We start from the raw sequence: 22203 nt of genomic DNA, 5'->3' as shown, positions 1-22203 counted from the left end.
ATAATTCTAGTTACAGTATTTGGAGAAATATTCTTAATATACCTAATGTGTCCCTAGTGTGTCTAACTTCAATCCTGTAGTGTAGTGTGTAGTGTGCAGTTACCAATAACTTGGGAAAAATAGTTTTAATGTAAGTAATGAGACTCTAGTAAATCAAAGTTAAAATTAAATACATAATAACTTTTTAACATTTTTAAGAAGTATATTGGGATGCTTTCTAAAGCCATCACCCATCTGTTTACTAAAGATATTTGAATGTACTTTGAACCTGTGCTAGAAATTATTTTATTGCTGCCTACATTTAAAAAGAAAAGGAGTGGTGTATGTGAAAAAAAAGATTGAGGTTGTTCAGTAGAGATGAAAAGTGAAGATTTTTACTATGGCAGTAAACAACTTTGATTTTGCTAGTGATTGTCATTAAAATTTTAAAATATGAGCAGAACTATACCAGTTGGTATGTGAAAGTTTCTTTATTTCAAACAGACTACTGAACTAAAAAATACACTTTAAAGCTTTCCTATTAATTTCTTATTTAATTATCTATACTAATCTATCGGAGTACCATAAAAACATCTGACATGGCTGTATAAGATTTTGATATAGTCTATTCTATTTTTACTTTCTCAGGATAAGACATAACAAAATTAACAACTAACTTTGTGTTTTAGTGTTAACTCTATTACTTATTAAGAAAAGCATAATTTGAAAATATTTCTAAAATTTTAAACTATTATTTCACTTTTATATTGACTCATTGGGAGATCTGGGGTAAATCCCTTTGAGAGAAATGTAGTTTAATTCTGTTTATCAAGGTACTGACTAGGTACTTTTATAGAATCCTTATAATAAATTTTAACCTTGAAGATGCTTATTTTAATGTTCTAACCATACTCTTTGCTTTGGTGGTAAATTTATGTTCTTCAAGACTTTAGAGCTCATTTTAAAATTCATTATTTTCAATAATTATCTTTTATAATAATATTTTATGGTTTTAGAATTTTCAATTGGCCTGAATCCATTTATAAATATTATGTTTATATGAAAGAAATAATTGGGATTTTTTTTAATAGAAAACTTCACACTCAGAGATCAAGTGAGATATATATATATGTGTATATATATGTATACATGTATATGTATATATATATAGAGAGAGAGAGAGAGAGAGAGTGAGTGAGTGAGTGTTAAAGGGGTTTTCTGATAGTTAATACTTTATCTTTGTATCAGATTATGTTTCTCTAAGAAATGTCTGCACTTTGCTCTTCAAACCATGTATTTCTTAGTAGTAATACTATACCTTTTTTTTAAATCTTAAAAAGAGAGGTTATCCATCCTTCCCCACCCCCCCATAGTTATATTTTTCTGGTGAGAGCTTAGTAGTTTGATATATATTGGCGTGTGTTCAAACTACTGATTTTATTTTTCTGTGTACCTATTAAGTGACTATTTTTGTTGTAAATGATATGTAACATTTTCTGAGTTGTTTGCTTTTTAATTCCTTTAGTGGGAATCTTAGTGTTTCTACTTAATTTTTACAGCAACTTCAAAAAACCCATTTCTGTCCAATTAAAGCCATCGTTCTAATTTTAAAGGATATTTCATATGATTAGAATATTTTTCCCTAGTAAGTTAATTAATAAAAGTGATTTTAGATATTTGTATTGTATACAGCCTTGTTTTTGTAGAAATCTGGAGTTAATTTTAATGAATTGAGTTTTATGAGACTAGATTATCATTTTTAAAGCCCAAAGTGGTATTTTAGAAAGGTTATTTAATAGTAAGAGTATTGTCAACTAAGGTTTTTCCCTATAAGGTTTTGATTGCCTATCATTTGCCGGGAATTGTGCTAAGTATGTCCCCCATATTATTTAATTCTAGGACGTACATGAAGTAGAAGCAGCTATCCACAGTTTACAGATAAAGAAACTGAGCCTAGGAATATGTAGAATCCATCATAGTTATATAGTACACAAATAATTAATTAGCCTGGCATACATTTGTTTTTAAAAACTCAAGGTTCTGCATCTTTAGTTTTGTATAAAATTCATGCATTCCTTTGATTTCTCAATTGGCGCTGGCGCAGCCTTCATAAACTCTATTGTCAAAGTAGTCATGTGTGTCATGCTGGGGAGGTAGGATTTATGTCCTATACAAAGGGTGTTTTGAAATCAAATTTTAGCAACCTTTTTAATTTTAAGTGGTCTGCATTTTTTACTTCTCTTAAGTGTGTGTGTGTGTGTGTGTGTGTGTGTGTGTGTGTGTGTGCGCATGCACGCATGCGCGCAGTTATCATAGTATCTATTTTCAGTAGGAAAAAAATAACTGTAAGTTTATTTCATTCTTAAAATGCAAATGAACAACTAAAAAAGATAAAGGTATAAATTAATGTGACTAACTTTTTTAATACCAGCATTATGTAGTTGTCATATGTTGATCCTTTCAGAATATCCACTTGACTGAGTACTTGTTCAAGAGCTGTTGCCATTACATAATTTTGGGGGAATTTTGTCTTGTCTTGTTTTAGGCAGGGTCTCATTATTTAACTGGGAACTCACAGAGATCTTTGCCTCTGACTGCTAGGACTAAAGATGTGCATCACCATGGCCAGCAGGATCCAGCGAAGCATTTGAAATAGCAATTTTTCCCCTCCCCCCTCTTTTCTCTACCCTACTTTCTTTTTCATTTTCCTTTTCAAGATAGTGTCTCACTGTGCAGCCCTGCCTGAGACTCCCTGTGTTGTCCAAGCTGATCTTCCTGCCTCTGCCTCCCCAGTGTTGGAATAAAGGCATGCACCGCCACACCCAGCTTTGAAATAGTCCATTTAAAATAAACACATTATGGTGAATTTTTATTTTCAGAAGGTGGATTTGAGTTAAATATAGAAGTAACACTAAATTTTAGTCCTTTTCAGTCGTGTTACACCTTTTGATAGGTAATACTTGGTTGTTTTGTTCTGGGTTTTTGTTGTTGAGTGGTTGTGGGTTGGGGGATTGACAGGAGCCCTGGCCTCACTGTGTATTCTTGGCAGGTCCAGAACATGCTAGGTAGACCAGGCTGGCTTGGATCCTCTTGTTTTTCCCCTGAGTGCTGGGATCATAGGTTTGCTCCAGCACACCTGGTAGTACATAGTAGTATTGAATAGATTTCTTGTGCCAGCAACACTACTGGAGTCTTTACAATTAATTTTACCTACTCTTTGAGGTTGGCATATTGTAAACTTATAGGATGATTAAGTAACTAGCTCAAGGACACAGAGCAAAGTGTGAAAAGTAGAGAAAGTATTACAGGGCTGGTACTTTATCCACAGTACTTTATCAACTCTACTGCGTGCCATGATTTCCATGATTTTACACCTGCCCAGATAGTCAGTGAAGCCATGTCTGCAAACAGAACAGAATAAAATAAAACTAAAAAATAAAATAAATAAAAATAAAATAGAATAGAATAAAAATAAACAGAAGCTTATCATATTTAAAAACTTGTTCTGGGTAGTAAATCCAGTGAGTGTTAAGAGGATTCCAACTCAGGTCTAGTTCTAAAATACCTCTATTCTTTACATTCTTCTCTCTTGCCTCTTCAGAGTTTATAATTTTTTTATCTGTATGGGTGTTTGCCTGCATGTGCATCTGTGTATTATGTGCATTCCTGGTTCCCACAGAAGAAGGTTTTGGATTCCCTGGAACTGAAAACAGCTTTTTGTGGGCTGCTATGTGGGTGCTGGAAATCAAACATGGGTTCTGTAGAAGAGCAGCTGGCCCTCTTAATCATTGAGCCATCTCTCCAGCCTGAAATTTTATACTGGAATTTTTCATGAAAAGTGTAGGCTTGGTTATAAAGTAGAGTATTTTTTTCTTCTAAAGTTTGTAAAGAGAACCTTAAAATAATTTGAGCATATAGTGTTTGGGATCTGATCCAGGGCCCCATCATACTCAGTGTATGCTCTTATCACTAAGCTCTATCCCCAGCCTCCTCAAAAGAGAGGAGTTAGGTTTGGATAAGCTATAGCTTACTTATTACTAGATTATAGTCTTCTATAATACTTGGTTACTATATTTTATATATATTTGTATATATGAATTCAAATAGGATGATATATAAACCATATATTTAAAATATATGCATAAAATAGCTCTTAAAATCTCAGAGCTATTTTATTTTTGTGACTTTATTGTACTGTTTAATTACTTTATGAAAATACTGAGCATCAGAATTTTGCCCTGAATGCACTAAATTTTTAAAAATAATTATGTAGGTAAATTGGCTTTGCCATCTAACTTGTGTCAAACATATCATTTAACTTGGATACATTAAACGCTAAAGTTATCTTTTATTTATATTTGCCTTATGTCAGAAAGGAAACACCTGGGACATACAGAAATTAATTTATTAAAACTTTTATTTATTTTTACTTAACTGAGAAAATCTAAAGCCATGACAAAACTTGAAATAGCAGATTCATTTTTGATATTTTTTTTAAGTTTTGTTGTCTTCTTCAGTCCAAAAAATTATGCTCTTATACAGGTGAAATCATACTTGTTTATATGTGGAGTATTTTTTTAATGCATATTGTTCTAGAAACTTTAGCAGTTTCTGAATTAGTATTAAAAGTCAGAGCATGGTTTATATTAAAATCTTAAGCTTTATGGTTGGTATTTATGGTATTTGTTATTTTCACAACTAATAATGCCCTTGAAGTTAATCCTAACAAATATATTGCTGTTATCCAGCACTGCTACTTGGAAACACTCTAAGAATTATAAAGCAGGGCTCCTTAAACTTTTCAACTCATGGTCCTTTCTTTGCCCAAGAAATTACTATGTGGCCCTGGGGTACATAGGTATGTAAATCAAGCATTTACTGATAATAAATTGTAAACATTGGGGCTGGAGAGATCTAAAAGAGCTTTGGCTGCTCCTCTAGAGACTTCGAATTGGATTCCCAGCATCCAACCATCATCTGTAACTCTAGTCCCAGGAGATCCAATACCCTCTTTTAGCCTATATGGGCGCGTCAAGCATGTGGTACCAGACATAAATGCAATAAAATAAAAATAAATAATTAAAAATAAATTATAAACGAGATTTATTTTAAAACAATTCTTTAGCGTACATACTATTTTCCCACTCATTAAAGACTAAAGCAAATTTGCATGCTAACGTGATATATATGCTTGCTTTTTGCCATTTGTTTGTTACAGGAAAGATTAAATCTTGGCTGCAGATGTAATATAATATCTTCAGGTTTATATTTTTGTTTTAAAGACAAGGTCTCACTATGTAACCCTGGTTGACCCAGAATTCTCTATGTAAACTTGACCAGCCTCAAACTCAAATAGATCTCCTTGCCTCTGCCTCCTTAGTGCTGGTATTAAAGGAGTAGTATATATCACCACACACAGCCCTCTTCAGCTTTTTTAGAGTTGATCAATATTTAGATTCAGTAATCATACGTGCTAAGAGCACCACTTGATAAATCTGTAGTACAGAATGGTAGAAATATGTTTAGGGTCAGTTGTTGGAAATTTGTTCCTAGTATCAAGCCAAGACTCATACAATGACTAGTTAACAAAACAGCAATTTAGATGGTACTGTTTAAAATCTTAACATTCTAATTATGTTAGACTGCAGTCAAAGATAGACAAACTTAATACTTACAAACTGAGGAGTGTGCTATGAAAATATTAGAAGTTTTTATTTTCCATGGACAAACTATTATGTTTCTATACCACAGAAAACTTTAATGTATACTCAAAACACTGCAATTTATAGAGTATATTATTCTGGAGCTGTGGGAAAGGTGTGTTAAGTTCAGAATCAAGGCTGCAATGAAGTGGAGTGTAGCCGCACAGTGAGCACTGTAGGAGACACCTCTGATGTCATCTACGTGTGGCTTTGAATTCATTCTTGGTTGTTACATGTACAGAAACCTTTTATTATCGCTAAATTGTCACAGCACCCACATTCAGTTACCTGACTCCTAGAGTCCCCAAAGAGCCACAGTTGAAGCTACTTAAAACATTCTTTTACATGTCTTTTTTTTTTTGTTTGTTCTTTTTTTTCGGAGCTGGGGACCGAACCCAGGGCCTTGCGCTTCCTAGGTAAGCGCTCTACCACTGAGCTAAATCCCCAGCCCATACATGTCTTTTATGATGGTATTGTACTTTGCCAACTTCAGCTAAAGAAGTTGATCATCTGGAATAGGATATATATGGAGTTTAGTTTTTTCTTGGTAATGGCCAAATTGAAATTTGACGTGGGTTACATTAGGTATAGCTCATTATTACTAGCAGTTCTGTTCTGTCCCTTTTGAAATATAGCAAGCCTAAAAGCTGCAGTGTCCCACAGCCTCGCTCAGGTTATCCCATATGACATGTAGGATGTGGATATTTATGACATATCCATATATGACATCAGTGTTTTACTTAACTCTGCTAACACATTCATTCTCTACCTGAGTGAAAGTTTTACATAGCATGTAGAATATAGGTACAGAAAAATTCAGACTATTGCTGATAGAAAATCATTGACATTATCCATGGAAATGCTTGTCTGATGTCCCCACTTGTCTAGACATGTATTGCTTTCCAAAATGTTGGGTCAGTGGGTGCTTTTTGTGAGAAATAAGGCATTTATGAGCATTTCCTTGATCATTTATTACATTTGATATCATTGGTACAATTATAGCATACCTGTAGAGAAAACAATTTGTCTCTGTGTCCATTCACTGTATGGTGTGCGGCCTTCCTGTGCCTGTCTCTGTGTCCATTCACTGTATGGTATGCGGCCTTCCTGTGCCTGTCTCTGTGTCCATTCACTGTATGGTGTGCGGCCTTCCTGTGCCTGTCTCTGTCTCCATTCACTGTATGGTGTGCGGCCTTCCTATGCCTGTCTCTGTGTCCATTCACTGTATGGTGTGCAACCTTCCTGTGCCTGTCTCTGTGTCCATTCACTGTATGGTGTGCAACCTTCCTGTGCCTGTCTCTGTGTCCGTTCACTGTATGGTGTGCAGTCTTCCTGTGCCTGTCTCTTTCTCCATTCACTGTATGGTGTGCAGCCTTCCTGTGCCTGTCTCTGTGTCCATTCACTGTATGGTGTGCAGCCTTCCTGTTTCAGGCACTTGATAAAGCTTTGTTGGATTGTTTAGTTGGCATTGAGCTGTGTCTTTGCTTCTGTGCTCTCTTCTTCCTTTTTTCTTTTTCATTTTCTCTTTCCCTTTAATCACTAAATTACTAAAATAGAGTTCTTGCCATGTATAGTTCCTAAAGATCTGGTTCTACATCTATGACCAGCCATGACAAGTTTTAGTTTAGTAAGTTTCAAAATACTGTTTTCTTGGCTACAGGTCTTGCCTCTGAGATCAGAGCCTTTTTGTTTATGTGCATTCCTGGCACTACATGCACAATACAACTTGCATATAAAAGTGAATCAAATAAAAATTACAGAATTTTTTCAGCTGAGGGACTATGTAGTATAAGAAACATTTTTCCCCTGTTGGTTCTGGTCCTTTGGACTATATAGTTGGGAATGATATAGTAGAGTTTATTAAAATAAAGTAGTTATCTCATTATTTGTTTTAATCTTAACATGGTTTTAAAGTTTTCTTTGCTAACCTCCAACTATTATATTTAGGGGAGATTAGGTTTTGATGAGAAGTATATCACTACATATAAAAATGGTGTTCAACTGAAGTTGTGATTTGACAGATGGATTAAAAAATTAAATTAGACTTATTGAGATAATTTGTCATAAAAGTCGCTCTTGGGTTCAGTTGTTTTGACATACATTAAATCTTGTTACCTACCATTGCTAAGGGCAGAGTATTACCATTATTCTGAAAAGTATTCTGGTGTCCCTTTGTAAACAGTTTCCTAACTCCATCCCAGCCCTTAGCAATAGTCTGATTTTGTTTTTATAGTGTTGACCTTTTCTAAAATATGTAAATGGAATCATATGGTGTATAAAACATTTGCATGTCTTGTTTCTTTTACTTAGAAAGCTTTCGGGATACATTCATGTCATTTATGTGTATCAGTAGTTTGTTGTGACTGAATGTTGAAGTTATGTTGAATGTACTTTGATATTTTACTTATGAAAGAGTATTATCAAAGTAATACTTTTTTTTTCTTTTTTTCGGAGCTGGGGACCGAACCCAGGGCCTTGCGCTCGCTAGGCAAGTGCTCTACCGCTGAGCTAAATCCCCAACCCCCAAAGTAATACTTTTAAACAGTGTAGTTATTGTTCTAGAGCCTAGCAGTAGCTTTATTATTGAATATTGTACTTGTCCATTACCTCCTCAAATCCAGTATAATTGACATTATTAAATGCCATTTATTTACATTAGTTCATGCTGTTAGATTAAATGCCTTACCAAATAGGTGAAGTAGACATTACTCTTCCTCATATAAGGAAAATAATTATCATCATGTATTTTAAACCTTTAGCATGTAGATGGCCTAGTAACTAAGTAAAAATTGGATTTACTTTTTTGTTTGTTTTTAAAAGATTTTTATTTTATGTATTTGTTTTGTGTTTGCTTGCATGCATTTGCACCATTATGTATGCCTGATACAAGTGGAGTCTCGAAGAGGGATCCCTTGGAACCGAAGTTACAGACAGCTGTGACCTACCATATAGATGCTGGGAATTGAAAGCAGGTCCTTTATAAGAGCAGCACTGGTCTTAACCCCTGAGCCATCTTTCCAGCTATTTGGTTGGTTTTGAGACAGGGTTGTTTCTGACTGACTCAGTATCTAACCTGTGCCAACCTCAAACCTGAAACAATCCTGCCTCATCTCCCAAATGCTAGAATTGCAGGCCTCACACCCCACACCTGATAATTGAACATTTATAAATGTGTACTAAGAATAAAGCATATGTTACGGGGAGAACATTTATAGGCTTCCTGTAAAGATTAAAGTTGGAGAATCAGTGCTGTTTACTAAAAATGGAGGCCGATAATGATACAAGCTGTTCTCCGTGCAGTTCATTTGACCTCCCCACCCCAGCTTGGTTTTGAAATAGCTTCCTCTTTGGGGTTTGGGAATCCTCTTGTTACTTCTCTGTATCTTTCTCTTCTCATTAAAAAAAGAGATTTATTTTTACTTATGTGCGGATATGTATGGATCTGTACATGTGCTTGCAGTGTTCACAGAGGCCAGAAAGGAGCTGGAGTCATAGGCAGTTGTGAGTCATCAGTTTGGGATGCTGGGACCCAAACTCAGGTCCTCTACAGAAAGATCAATTGTTCTTAACTGCTGAGTCATGTCTGTAGTTTCTGACATTCTACCCCGACCCCCAACCCCCATCTCCCAACCCCACCAGTTTTAGTCTCTCTTTCTCATTCTGAGTGCATGTGTGTGTGTGTGTGTGTGTGTGTGTGTGTCTCAGAAACAGACACACTGACTGACTGACTGACTGACTGACTGACTGACTGACTGACTGACTGACTAGTTTAGGCTGATTTTGAACACAGACCCTCCTGTTCCAGGCCCCCCAGTAGATGGACTTGCAGGTTTATACCTCTGTTCAGAGTGCTTTTGGAATATGCCCAAAATGTTCTTAGGACTGAAAAGATGGCATGGTCACAATTCCTACATACTGATTACTCACAAATTTATTTCTTGATTCTGTCCATTCTGATTGGGGTGCGATGTAACCTCAAAGTAAGTTAACTTCTATTTCTCTAATGGCCAGTGATATAGAATACTTTAAAGTGTTTATTAACAATCCATAATTCTTTTGTGGAGTCTCTTCAGATCTATAGCCCACTTTTTATTTTTTTTTTTTTGTTCCAATATGCTTTTTTAAAAGACAAATTGATAGGTTTCAGGCTAAAATGATCTACATGATCTGTCTGTGCATATTAGGAATTAGAAAGTATTGGTGGGGAAAGAGGAAGTATTTCTTATATTTTTAAATCTGATTACTCATGGTTCCTAGTATATGTCAATGTTCATTGTACTGCCTTCTGTCTTCAGATGTAGGAGTCTCAAAACTGGAATGTAAAATGGCTTAATTATAAGCTTATGGCTATTCTAGGGTAAACTTTAGTGCCTGGATCTCTAATATGTTGACTAGAAGTTTAGCTATGTTGCCTATAGTAATTATATACTTTAAAATAGTCTAATGTTTTTATTTAAAGATATTTACATAATTTTAGTAGAATAGTAGTTCAGCAACTCTCCATCCCCTTGGTTTTCTTAAAAGTCTGTAGAATTTTGGTATGTTAGATAAGACTGTCATAAGCTTGGTGCTTAAAATTCTAAAAAAAATATTAAAGTTGAAGATGTATCAAGGTCTTTGTTTTTCATCTTAAAAGAAATTTGAAAGTTCCTTATGCTATTTGAAAAAATGTGGAATTTTATAGATTAAAAATTTATTTTTCCTAATAGATTATTCAATACCAACAGTTATATTATAACTATATTTTATGTTCACAATAAATATAATACATATTGTTTTACGAACATATTATAAAGACTTCCTTAGTTTTCTATGTTGTCAATAGTATTTCAGATGCTACCTGTTAATTTGTTGGTAGACGAGCCAGAAGGTTTCATTCCACTATTGAATATTTTATTTGCTTCTATTTTTTTCTTTTTAAATGTTGAGGCAGAGGTGAGGGGATGGTCCCCCTTTTCAAGGCTTTATTCATTAGAATAGAATCCTGTAAACACAAAGCCAAAGATCTTTATGGCTCTTAACAGTTTGCCCTGCCATAATTGATTTTCCTTGATGTTGTGATTCATAAAGAAAATTAATTTTGTTTTTCATGTGGAATGCCCTGATTCTATTAAGATTATTTTTAGGTCATTTAAATCCTCTCTCCCCAATATTGTGGCTGTTTTCAATATTTAAACTTTTGAGGTAAAAATCATGGTTTTTCAAAGTATACATATTATTTGGAGATATGCAGTGACATTTGTGTAAGATCTAATCTAGTTACTATCCAAGGAGCATGTAGGCCAGTTGTTAATCCAAACTCATTTCTTCTATAAACTGTCTTAAGTTTATAGAGTCTATGGACTAGTCAAGACAAAGTAAAAAAAAAAAAAATTGGATTAAAAAGTGGAAGTGCTGATTGTTAAAGAACATTTCTGATTTTTTAAAAAGGGATAATCAATCTTTTATCTGCCTAAAATAGTAAAGAAAGCCAGAACTGTAATGTAGTGAACACAAAAGTCACTTTCTAGGTAAGACCTATTACTAATTGTATTTTTATTTAATGTATACACGTACACATGTGTTTGGGCACACATGCGCTAAAGCATGTGTATGTGATCAACTTGGAGGAATTCATTCTCTCCTTCAATATGTGGGTCCCAGGTCTTTAATTTAGGTTGTCAGGCTTGATGATCTTACCAAGCCATGTTACTTAGTCTTAATTTTTGCAATACAAAATATTTGGTGTGGTATGTACATGGCTTTGATCTAGTTTCCATTCTTCTGATCATCAAACATTGAGTTTATCTTCTGTTTCAACTCAGAAACAATAGGCGTAGTGAGTAGTTTCTTCTACCCTGCTTTAAGCTCCTGGCCTACTGTGCTACTAACCATGCTAGCTTATTTTTAATATGCTTCTTAGCTCAATGGCCAGGCACATCTAAGCCTCCTGCTGCTAACATGTCCACACCTTCATTCCCAGCTCAGCACCTCTAAATCTGCCCTCTGCTTAGTTGCCCAGGTACCTTTTCCTTGCTCAGCACCCTAAATCTGCCCTCAACTTAGTTGCTACTAGTCTCCCTCTTGCTACCCCAGGCCCAATCTGGAAAGTAGCCAATGGCCACTCCACTGAGATCTCATCTGGCTGGTGGCTCTCTCTCCCTGCCAAGCACAAGGAATCCTCTTCCCTCCAGCAGCTACTAGCCTGCCTGTGGGAACCTGGAAGCCCTGCCTCTTCCACCTAGCCGTTGGTCGCTAGCATCTTTATTGATCAATCAAGAACTAATTGGGGAACAGGACCTTCTGTGTTCACATGTAGATTCCCAATCAAAGCATCAGAACCACTCCCTACAGCAGGCATTGGAAATGGTGAAATAACAGCCTTCAGCCTGCCTACATACCAAGATCATACAGTCTAACAATAAAGCTTATAGATGGGTAAATGATCATGTTGTAGGTGCTGGAGTGTTGTGATGGAGATGAACAGAGAGAGTGCGGGGCGAGGGGAGAAGAGTGTTAAAAAATTAATTTATATGAGTATGATAGGACAAAGCCAGAAAAACCTTTCTAGGAGAGATGCCATGTAAACCATAGGCTTTAGTCAGATTTGTGAGCCTGGAGCAAACACTAGACTTTGGAAACTGTGGATGGCATAGGCCTAAAAAAGTGGTGCCAAAAAGATTTAGCCACAGAAAGGGGCAGTACACAGATGGTGAAAATGTGTCTACCTAGAGCCACAGGGATAACTCAGCGAGTAAAGTGCTTGCTGTGCTAGCATGAGGACCTAAGTTCACATTCTCAACATATACTTTAAAGCCAGCAGCAGTGGAATGTGTTTATTACCTCATCACTGACAGGGCAGAGACAGGTGGATCCTGACCTGGAAGTTCACTGACCAACCAGTTTAGCTGAATCAACAAGCTCCAGGTATTTGAGAAACCCTGCCTTAAAAACTAAGGTGATAAGGGAACCTCAGGCCTCCCCGTGCATGCATGGATGAAGTGCCCTGCATACGCCACATGCACACATACATTGCTATGGATAGTGTACTTTACACTAAAGGTAACAGGGGATTGGGAAATTATTTGGTCACCAATTATAGTTTTTACTCTTTAAATCTTGGTTAGTAGTGAGTAGGATGTCGTGGAGGCCAGTAAGAGTTAATGTTCAGTTAAGGCACTGAGAATGTAGCAGTATTAAGGCATTCAGTGATTATATGTAGGCACAGTGAGTAATGGAGAATAAAGGCAGTTAAAGTCTTCTTAATTTCCAAGTTTCATAAACATGGACATTGGAGTTTGAGATACAAGTCCAATCAGTTTTGGCTGTCTGAATAAACACTGTAGTTTATCAAAGGGTGCATCACTTTACACATTTTGGAGGGAATGGATTTTGAAAAATTTAGTGGCTTAGCCAAATATGGGTACAAATGGTTATTTGAAAATTATTTTGAAGGCCAACCTGGAAGATCTTCTAGTCTTCATATAATGTTAAAAACATTATAGTAGGTGTGTGTGTGTCTTTGTACAATCTTGTATGGTTTACATTACAAAAAGATAAGGGTACTATATTTTTATAATGCTTAATTTCCCAGTATATTGACTGTATTGCCATTTACTTAGCATAGTAACACACTTTCAGGCATCCTTAGCATATTTGTCTACCTAGCATAATCTCAAAACTGGCCCTTCCTTTTTTACTAAATCATACATAGTGAGATATTATAATGAGAACTGTTACTTAGTTCATAAAGGGTGTCTTTTTTTCTTATTCATACTGAATGACAATTATTAATAATCAATATGATCAGCAAAAAGAAAAGGATGATAGAATGAGATTAATATACAGTTTCCCTTTTTATAATGAGAGAAAAGGCACATTTTAAAAGTTTCAGGCAATTTAATTTGAAAAGCGTTTGGAACACTTTCTGGTGTTTAGTCTGTAACATCCAACTACAAATTAAAAATAAATTACTATGTTGCAATTTACATTTAAAAACAAGTCCAAGAAAGCGATTTTCATAAACAGGGACTTCCCCCTTCTTTCAACATAGGATAAAATATTATCTCACAGGTGAGAGCAAGGCAGAGTCAGAGGGGCAAGGTGAATGAACAGGAAAGCGAGTCTCTGAACACAAGAAACTTCCGTGGTACCTGGAGTAAACTGTCCTTTAATAAACCATGATTTTGCTGTCTGTACAAAATAGTTCACGATTCTCCTTACTTGGATAAGGCAAAAATGGAGGAGGTATAAGGGGTGTTTTAATCACTGTTCTATGGCTGTGAAGAGACACTGTGACCAAGGCAACTCTTATAAAAGAAAGTATTTAATTGGGGACTTGCTTACAGTTTCAGAGGCTTAGTCCATTACCATCATGGCGGGGAACATGGCAGCAGGCAGGTGCAGTAGCTGAGAGTGCCTCCTGATCCATAGGGGGGTGTGAGGGGGGGTATGAATGAGTGAATTTGGGTCTGGCTTTTGAGTCCTTGATACACACACCCACATCCCCCATCCCTCCAGGGCCACTTCCTCCAGATAGGTCACGCCTCCTAATCCTTCCTCAAATAGTGCTACTCCTTGAAGACTAAGCATTCAAATCTGTGAACCTATAGAGGCCTTTCTTATTCAAACTACCACAAGGGGATTCTCTTTATAATTAAAATGCCAGTAGATTTTTAAAAGTCTTAAACATAGAAATAATTATAAAGCAATCAAACTGATTTATCAGAAATAATTGATTTTAACCTGACTCTAATTTTTAAAAAAATCTTGTCTGAATATGTACCATACATGGGTGCACTCCTGCAGAGGCCAGAAGAGAGTCAGATTCCCTGGGACTGTTGCAAGCCACATGATACAGGTGATACTAGTGACAGAAGGGAAAGATGTATTTACTTTTGAAAAATAAAGAGAACTGCTTGATTCTTAGGCCATTAAATTGAGGGAGAAGTTAAAGTAACAGGTACTTTGGGTGCAATTGCGGAGTAGAGGGGGCTTGTGAAAAAAAATGTAACAAACATGAAAACAGGTGTGTACAGAATAAAATTGGAACTGATGTATTCCTAAGACTATCATATATTTTAAAAGAATGTTCTAAATACTCAAGTGTTTTTCACCTATTAGATATACACTAATTAAAAGTACTCTGGCTGCATAGAAGCATGCTGTATACACACTTAGACTAATTCCTTAGCAAATATTTGCCCTTTTGATTAGTTGTCAGCAAACTTTCTAAATGATACTTTAAATAAAACATTGTCGCATATGTTTTCAAACAGAAATGTGCTAATTTGTGACACTTAAATAGATTATTAGAGGGCTAGAGAGATGGCTCAGGGGCCAAGAGCACTGACTGCTCTTGCAGAGGACCTGAGTTCAATTCCCAGCAACCACATGGTGGCTCACAAACGTCTGTAATGGGATGCAATGCCCTCTTCTGGTGGGTTTCACAAGAGCAATGGTGTAAATAAATCTTTAAAAAAAATAGATTATTAGATAGAAAAGTATTTGATGAGAATCGATTAAATCCTCCAGTGTCTTTAATCCTGGTACTCAAGGCAGAGGCAGATGAATCAGAGGGTTTAAGGCCATCCTAGTCAATAAAATGAGGTATAGGCCAACTGAAAATACATGTTGAGACCCTGCCTTAAAACAAAAGTAATGAAATGAACTTAAATTACTCTAGTATTGGGTAAATACTCCTTTGCAACACAGCTTAGCTGTTATGCCTTAGATTGAGTATCCTAAGTAATAACTACTTACATGAGGTTTGATTTGACTCATGCCGTATATATGCGCCTTTCTGTAGTCTCAGAAATGGATAGCTGTGTCCACTACATTTGATAACTCATTTTGTAAATTTGTGGCTTATAATTTTTAATTAAAACGTTTACATCCTGGTTTTTCCATCTATCCAAGTCCTTCCTTCTATTAGGACTTTTTGGGTTTGTGTGATCTTTTGTTTTCTAGTTATTTAACTAGTTGCGTAAGTTGTTGGCTTCTCACTTTTGGGTTGTCAGTGGTGTCACCTGCGTATGCACACGTAAAGGCAAGAGGTTGTCTTTGGATAGCTTCTTTGATTTTCTTTTTACTTTATTTTTTGAGGCTATGTCTCAAATCAGTGTCTCTCACTAAACCTAGACACACACCCATTTTGGCTAGACCGGCTAACCAGCAGAGCCTCTGAGATCCAACCTTTTGTACCTCTCTATCTCGCTTTTGATCTACAGTGTACCAGTTACCACAACTGGGTTTTACTTGTACTATAGGAGTTAAACTCAGCTCCTCATGCTTACACAGAATACACTTTATGGACTGAGTCATCCCCCCAACCTGTCACAGTTTTTAAAATAAATCATACAAAGTAAGATTAATTACAATTAGTGTACAAGGACTGTTGTGGTTCTTGTGTTTTGTCTAAATCAAACTCCTAGCAAGTGTTTTGTTTGCTTGTTTGTTTGTTTCTAATATAGCTTATCTGGACAATACCTAATATCTTACAAACTGTAAAATTCATTCTTGTAAAGTATACAGATTCAGTGGTTTCTAGCATACAGTAGTTGTTCCTTACCCAGGAAGGATCTGTTTCAAGAACCTCAGTCTAAAATCATAGATAGTACTCAGCTCTATAGATGTCGTTTTTTTCCTACGTGTACATACCTATTGTAATGCCTAATTTGCAGATGAGGCACAATAAACCATTAATAGGTACACAGAACAATTATAGCAAACTGTAATAAAAGTTATGTAAATGTCTCTTTCAAAATAATATTCTATCATACTGTTGACTCATGATGATAAAAATCTCTCATTTTGTAGTTAGTTAGTTAGTTAGTTAGTTAGTTAGTTAGTTAGTTAGTTTTGAGTAGAACAGTCTGTCCTCGAACTCACAGAGATCTGCCTGCCTCTGCCTTCTGAGTGCTGGAATTACAGATAAGTGCCACCAAAGCTGTCAAAGAGCTGTTTCTTAAAGGACACGTTAATGTTGTGTCTCTTCTGTGTACTTGAATTGCTAATATCTTTAAGTTTTGTTTTAGGGGGGCCATTGTTAAGAAAAATATTGCTGATTTGAACAGAAACACTGAGTTAACTCACACTTGATCTGGTAAGAAAGACAGCTTCTAAGTAACTAATATCATTTAGAATGTAGTATATCCCATATAAATACATAGGATAAAAGAATGATCCTTCTTCCTCATGGGACAGGAACACAGATTAGAATGTTATACTTAGAATAATAACACATCATTTAAAGTGTATGAATTATTTGTACAATGATCCATTTAATCATGTCCGATTGCAGTTGACTACATGTAATCAAAACTGAGGAAAATGAAACCACAGATTAAGGGAGATGAGTGTATTCACAAGATGGGCACCCATCATGACCCTACTCCAGAGCGTTTCCATCGCTCCAGAAGTTTCACACCTGCTGTCAGTCATCCTGATTTCTCTTGTCCCAAGCCTTGGCAGCCTCCAGTCTACCTCTGTTGCTTATAGTTTGGAAGCTTTTCCATTATGTCATCCATATTACAGGAGATGTGAGAACTACGTTCCTTTCTTATGTTTTATTTGTGTGTTCGTGTGTGTGTACTGTGTGCACATGAGTATGGGTGCCTATGCCTATACACGCATGTATACGACAGAGAAGAATACTGATAGTCCTGCTCTATCACTCTGACTTATTCTCTTAAGACAACGTCTCTCACTGAACCTTAAACTAGGCTGTCTGGCAGTCAGCAGTCCTCCTGTTTTTACCCCAACAGAACTTAAGTTACAGACTATGTAACTTGTGGCTAGTTGTCCCCAGATGTTCACATGAGTGCTAGGGATTTGAACTCATGCTGATGCTTGCTCAGCAAGTACTCTTTCTTAACACCAAGCCATCTCATCTCCCCAGCTCAAGATGGCTTTCGTTTATATAGCTGAAAAGTATTGTATAGTATGAATATGTCACATTTTACTAGAGAGTGAATCCCTACTTAGACAAAAATGAACATTTACGTCATTTTTGCTTTCTGGATGATACATATAATATGGATATAAAATTTACATGCACATTTATGAATATATGTATATGTGTACACCTCAGTTTTCCTGGGTACCTATATGAAAGTGGGACTTTTAGTTGTGTAATAGCAATGTTCTGCTCTTTGAGAAACTGTCTTCCAGTGTAGTTGCACCATGCATCGTTTTCATTGGATTCTAATTTGCTTACAGTTTTGCCAGTACTTATTTTTAAAAAATACTTTTACATTTAGTCAGTGTGTGTGTGTGTGTGTGTGTGTGTGTGTGTGTGGTGTGTGTGTGTGTGTGTGTGGTGTGTGTGTGTGTGTGTGTGTGTGTGTGTCAGAGGAGTGGTTGTCACAGCACACATGTGGAAAACAGCTTGCAAAAGCTGGTCGTCTCTCTCCATCACTCATGTGGATTATAGAGATTGAACTGGAGTCGTCAGGCTTGGGCACAAGTGCCTTTACCTGCCAGCCTTCTCTGGTACTGGTTATCTGACCCTGCCCATCCTGGATAAGACTCCTCATCTGTGAAGAGTTTCTCACATTCTGTCCCTTTGGTTGCTTGTGATTTGGTTGCCATATCTAGGAAAGCGTTGGTACTCCTAGACCATGAAGAGTTACTACTCCTGTTCTGGCGCTTACGTTTAAGTCACTGGCCATTCCCTGGCTCTTTTATTTAAGTCGCTGATTCATTTTATTTTATCTCTCCCCCACCCTCCATATAGCATGAGTTAGACCGAACTATACTTTATTTCATAAAAACATAACAAATAAATAGATAACTGCCAGGCTAGCAAAGAGCCTGGTGGGTACAGTGAGACACAGAGCCAAAGAATCTGAGTTTAATCCCCAAGACCACGTAGTAGAACGAGAGCCAACTCTTATAAGACTTTTCTGATCCACAGACATATATTATGGCACACATAAGCTCAAATATAAGCAAATAAAATTAAATTAAAATGCAATTGATTTTTTTTTTTTAAAGTTAGTAAAAGATAGTTAGGGCTGGCACATACCTTATGGTAGAGTCATTTCCTAGCATTCCTAAAGATCCAGTTGAACATATATCTGAGAATTTATTTTGGACTTAGTTTTGATACTTTGACCTAAGTGTCTGTCCTTATGGATGTCTTTTCTATTTCTAGGAATTAGGAGGTCAAATCAGTTTTTACAAACATGCAGCTGTGGTTTGGTCTCGGATTGTCATCTGTGGATGTGTTGTAGGACGAGTGCCATCTTTCCAGTGGGACATCTCCCAGCACTGAGCACAGGGAGAACTGAGCACAGGGAGAAGGGAATGGTGCTCTTTTTTAAGCTGTAATTTCTTTGAACTTTTTTTCAGTTTTCTATTGGAAATGTGTTGTGCTTCTTTGCCTGCCAGCAGTAGTTATGAGACAGTTTTCTTATTTGCCCACTCCTACTCCTTTGTGACCTGAACAAACTTGTGACATATGAAGAGGAGACTAGACGGTGTGGGCAAGGAGCTATACCCACTTAGTTATGTCAACATGTCCGTTCACTGCTATTTGAATACATCAGAACTCTAGTATTTAAAAGCAATGTTTGTTGCCTTTAATAAGCCATGTCAAGTGTTTATTGCAGGAATTGATAAATCAAAATAGATGTCTGACTAGCAGTTAGGGAAATAAAGAGTAAAACTCTGGCTAGCCTATAATAAATTCTTTTGATCAAGGATTAAATAAGATGAAAAATCCTTACTCAAAGTCTATGAGCAAGACTTCACTCCTTGTTTGATCTTATAAGGCATTCCCCACAACCCCTACCCTAAAGCCTCTGAGTATGCAGATGAAGCAGCTTCCAAAACCCCTGTCCTGGCCAATTATACACAGCCACACAAACTTTGCCCCACAGACCCTGACCACCTCCTAGGGGCATAAATACCCCTTTCTCTCACCTCACTATACTGAACCAGTTCTCTGTACCTGTTTCTGGGTGTGTGTATTTTTGCCCGTACACTTATCCCTGATTGCACAGTAAACTTCTATCCAACCCAGTCAGGTGAGCATGGACCTTACTACCCTAAGGGGGGCAAGCAGACAAGGGCTGGCATCCTAGAACTTGTTGTTGCTTTACAGTTACTGCTTCTCCGTGACCTTTAATGAGTTCATGCCAAAGTTGGTTATATTAAATATAATACTGTTTGGATTCTCAAGCCACATTAAGTAAAATTTAATGCAGGGTTTAAAGTTGAAGTTTGATTTTATTTAGAAAATGTTCAGATATAGGATTTACCCATTATTTTTAATGCTGGTGAATTAGTCATGATTTCAAGTGTTATTAATCTTCTCTTTGAGAAGTGGGCATTTGAAACTCAAGAGTCAAGATTTATAAGCAGAACCAAATAACTTGTTAAAAGAAGTTCTAGGAGATCCATTTTGTAGTTTTAAGAAATAGCTAAAAGCTAAAAAGGTTAACTCTAGTTGTTTTCTCTGTGTTGATCGTTTCTATATACTTTAAATCTCTCTTGCATAAAAATGTAATATAATTGTATTAGGGTTACATTGTATACATTGTATAAGGTTAATTGTTGTGGGTTTTTTAATTGAATCTTGATGAAAATTTTATACTTTGCCATACCTATCTTTGAGAGTCTCATATTTGGTACAAGCCAATGTTAATTATTGAATTTGGTTTGTTGAATATTTGAATGGTAGAATTTCATAGAAAATTTAGCTAAAAGAAATTCCTAAAACTTTGAGAGTCATGGTCCTATAAAAATGAATTTTTAGGGGCTAACAAGGTGTCTAAGCATGTGAGTTTTCTGAGTTAGCCTGGTGACCTGGAACCATTTACAGGTAGAAGAACAAACTCCCAACAGTTGTTCTCTGACCTCCACATGCATGCCATGATATGTGTATGCCCTACCAGCACATAATACACGTACCAAAAATACCATAATAATAGTGGTAAATAAATCAAAGCGGTTTTTAAAAAATAAATTAATAAAATTTTTTAAATAAACCTACTTAAAAATTAAGTAAGTTTAAAATAATTGATAATGGACTGGCTCCAAAGCATTGTTTCTAAATCTTGTAATAGAGGCTCCCCTGACTTTTTTCCAGCTTTAAACATTAATCATCCTTCTGTAATTACACACTTACTCATTTCAGGCAATCTATTTTTCCTTCTTTTTTTCATTAACAACTACATATTCCATTCTTCATATCATTCGAAATACCTCCTCTACTCTAAATTTCCTTTGTTATCATTTTTGTATTTATGCCCAAAGTGAAATAATTAAGCCGTTTCCTCTTACTATGCTATTTCTTTTTTAAAGTGTATTTATGTTTTATTTTGTATTTATGAATGTTTTACCTGCGTATGTGTATGATGTATGAGGGTACCACATGTGTGCCTGGTGTCCTCAGATAAAAAGATGTCAGCTTCTGTGGAACTGGAGTTGCTGAAGGTTATGAGCTACCATTTGGGTATTGGGAGCTCAGGCCCTCTACAAAAGTCTCAAATTTTCTTAACCCCAAGCCAACTCTCCAGCCTTGTTTATGAATAGTACTTTTAAAGCATAAATATATGCGGAGTTGGGAAACCTGCTAAATCTTAGATTGTATTATTAGGTGAATGGATTAGAACTTGTTTCAGTATTCTTTTTTAAATAATGTGATAGAGTAGGGGTACTTCATGCCTAAGACATTAGTAATACTTGCCTTTTGTTTATAGAATACATAATGACCTAACTGGAATATGTATGTACTAAGACTCTTAGTTCCTTTTTAATAATGATGGTGGTACATGCTGGCTCAGCTTTATTGATAGACACATGTGCCTGCTAATGGTTGGCTTAGTTTAGAAAGAGTGCACATTGCCTGGCAGGGGAGTGCAGCTGTGACCAGTACAGTGGTAGCACTCAGACTGACCATTCCTGCTAAGAAGTTTGAAGGCTGTAATGTTCTACAAACCATGAAGCATGTGCTTGCGCCCCAGGTAAAGCAGGTTTTTCAAAGTCTGCCTTCAGTGGTGGGTTGGAACCTAAAATTCAGGAGGCAGCGTTGATGCTAGTTTTAAGTCCTACTGCCAACAAAGAAAAGATTAAAAATATTCAGTGACAACTCGGGTTCTTTTTTTTTTTTTTTTTTTTTTTTTTCGGAGCTGGGGACCGAACCCAGGGCCTTGCACTTCCTAGGCAAGCAAGCGCTCTACCACTGAGCTAAATCCCCAACCCCGACAACTCGGGTTCTTAACCCACGCAGACAATGGAGAGTCTCCTTATACAGCAGCCAGAATCACCGAAGCTAAGAAGTTCAAGCTAAAAATTAAGTGAATGGCTTTCTGACTCTTTCTGGGCACTCAAGATGTTGAAGTGAGGACATGTTGGGTCCTCCAGAGTGAAATTCCGGATTTCCCTGGGTCTTCAGTAGGAGCTATAATCAACTGTGCTGACAACACAGGAGCCACAAACTTGTATATCATCTCTATGAAAGGAATCAAGGGCAGCTGAACAGACTTCTGCTGCTGGTGTGGGTGACATGGTGGTGATAGCCAAAGTTAAGGGAAAA

General features: G+C 36.4%; 1 protein-coding gene, 1 long non-coding RNA gene and 1 pseudogene across 5 annotated transcripts in view; 2 read left to right on the top strand and 1 right to left on the bottom strand.

Annotated features, from left to right (window-relative positions):
- Nipbl (NIPBL, cohesin loading factor) overlaps positions 1-22203 on the top strand; it is a 187936-nt gene that overhangs the window by 24345 nt on the left and 141388 nt on the right.
- On the bottom strand, positions 2504-11054 carry LOC147996110 (uncharacterized). The gene is made up of 2 exons (XR_015674163.1): positions 6137-11054; positions 2504-6030 (listed from the first exon to the last, which is right to left on the bottom strand). It is a non-coding gene; the product is annotated as an uncharacterized LOC147996110 (long non-coding RNA).
- The window catches only part of Rpl23-ps4 (ribosomal protein L23,pseudogene 4), a 9813-nt pseudogene continuing 289 nt past the window's right edge, over positions 12680-22203 (top strand).

Source organism: Rattus norvegicus, chromosome 2, assembly GCF_021556685.1.
Source record: "Rattus norvegicus strain SHRSP/BbbUtx chromosome 2, alternate assembly SHRSP_T2T, whole genome shotgun sequence".
NCBI lineage: Eukaryota > Metazoa > Chordata > Mammalia > Rodentia > Muridae > Rattus > Rattus norvegicus.
Note: the sequence above shows the minus strand (reverse complement) of the source record. Positions and strands in the feature narration are given on the sequence as shown.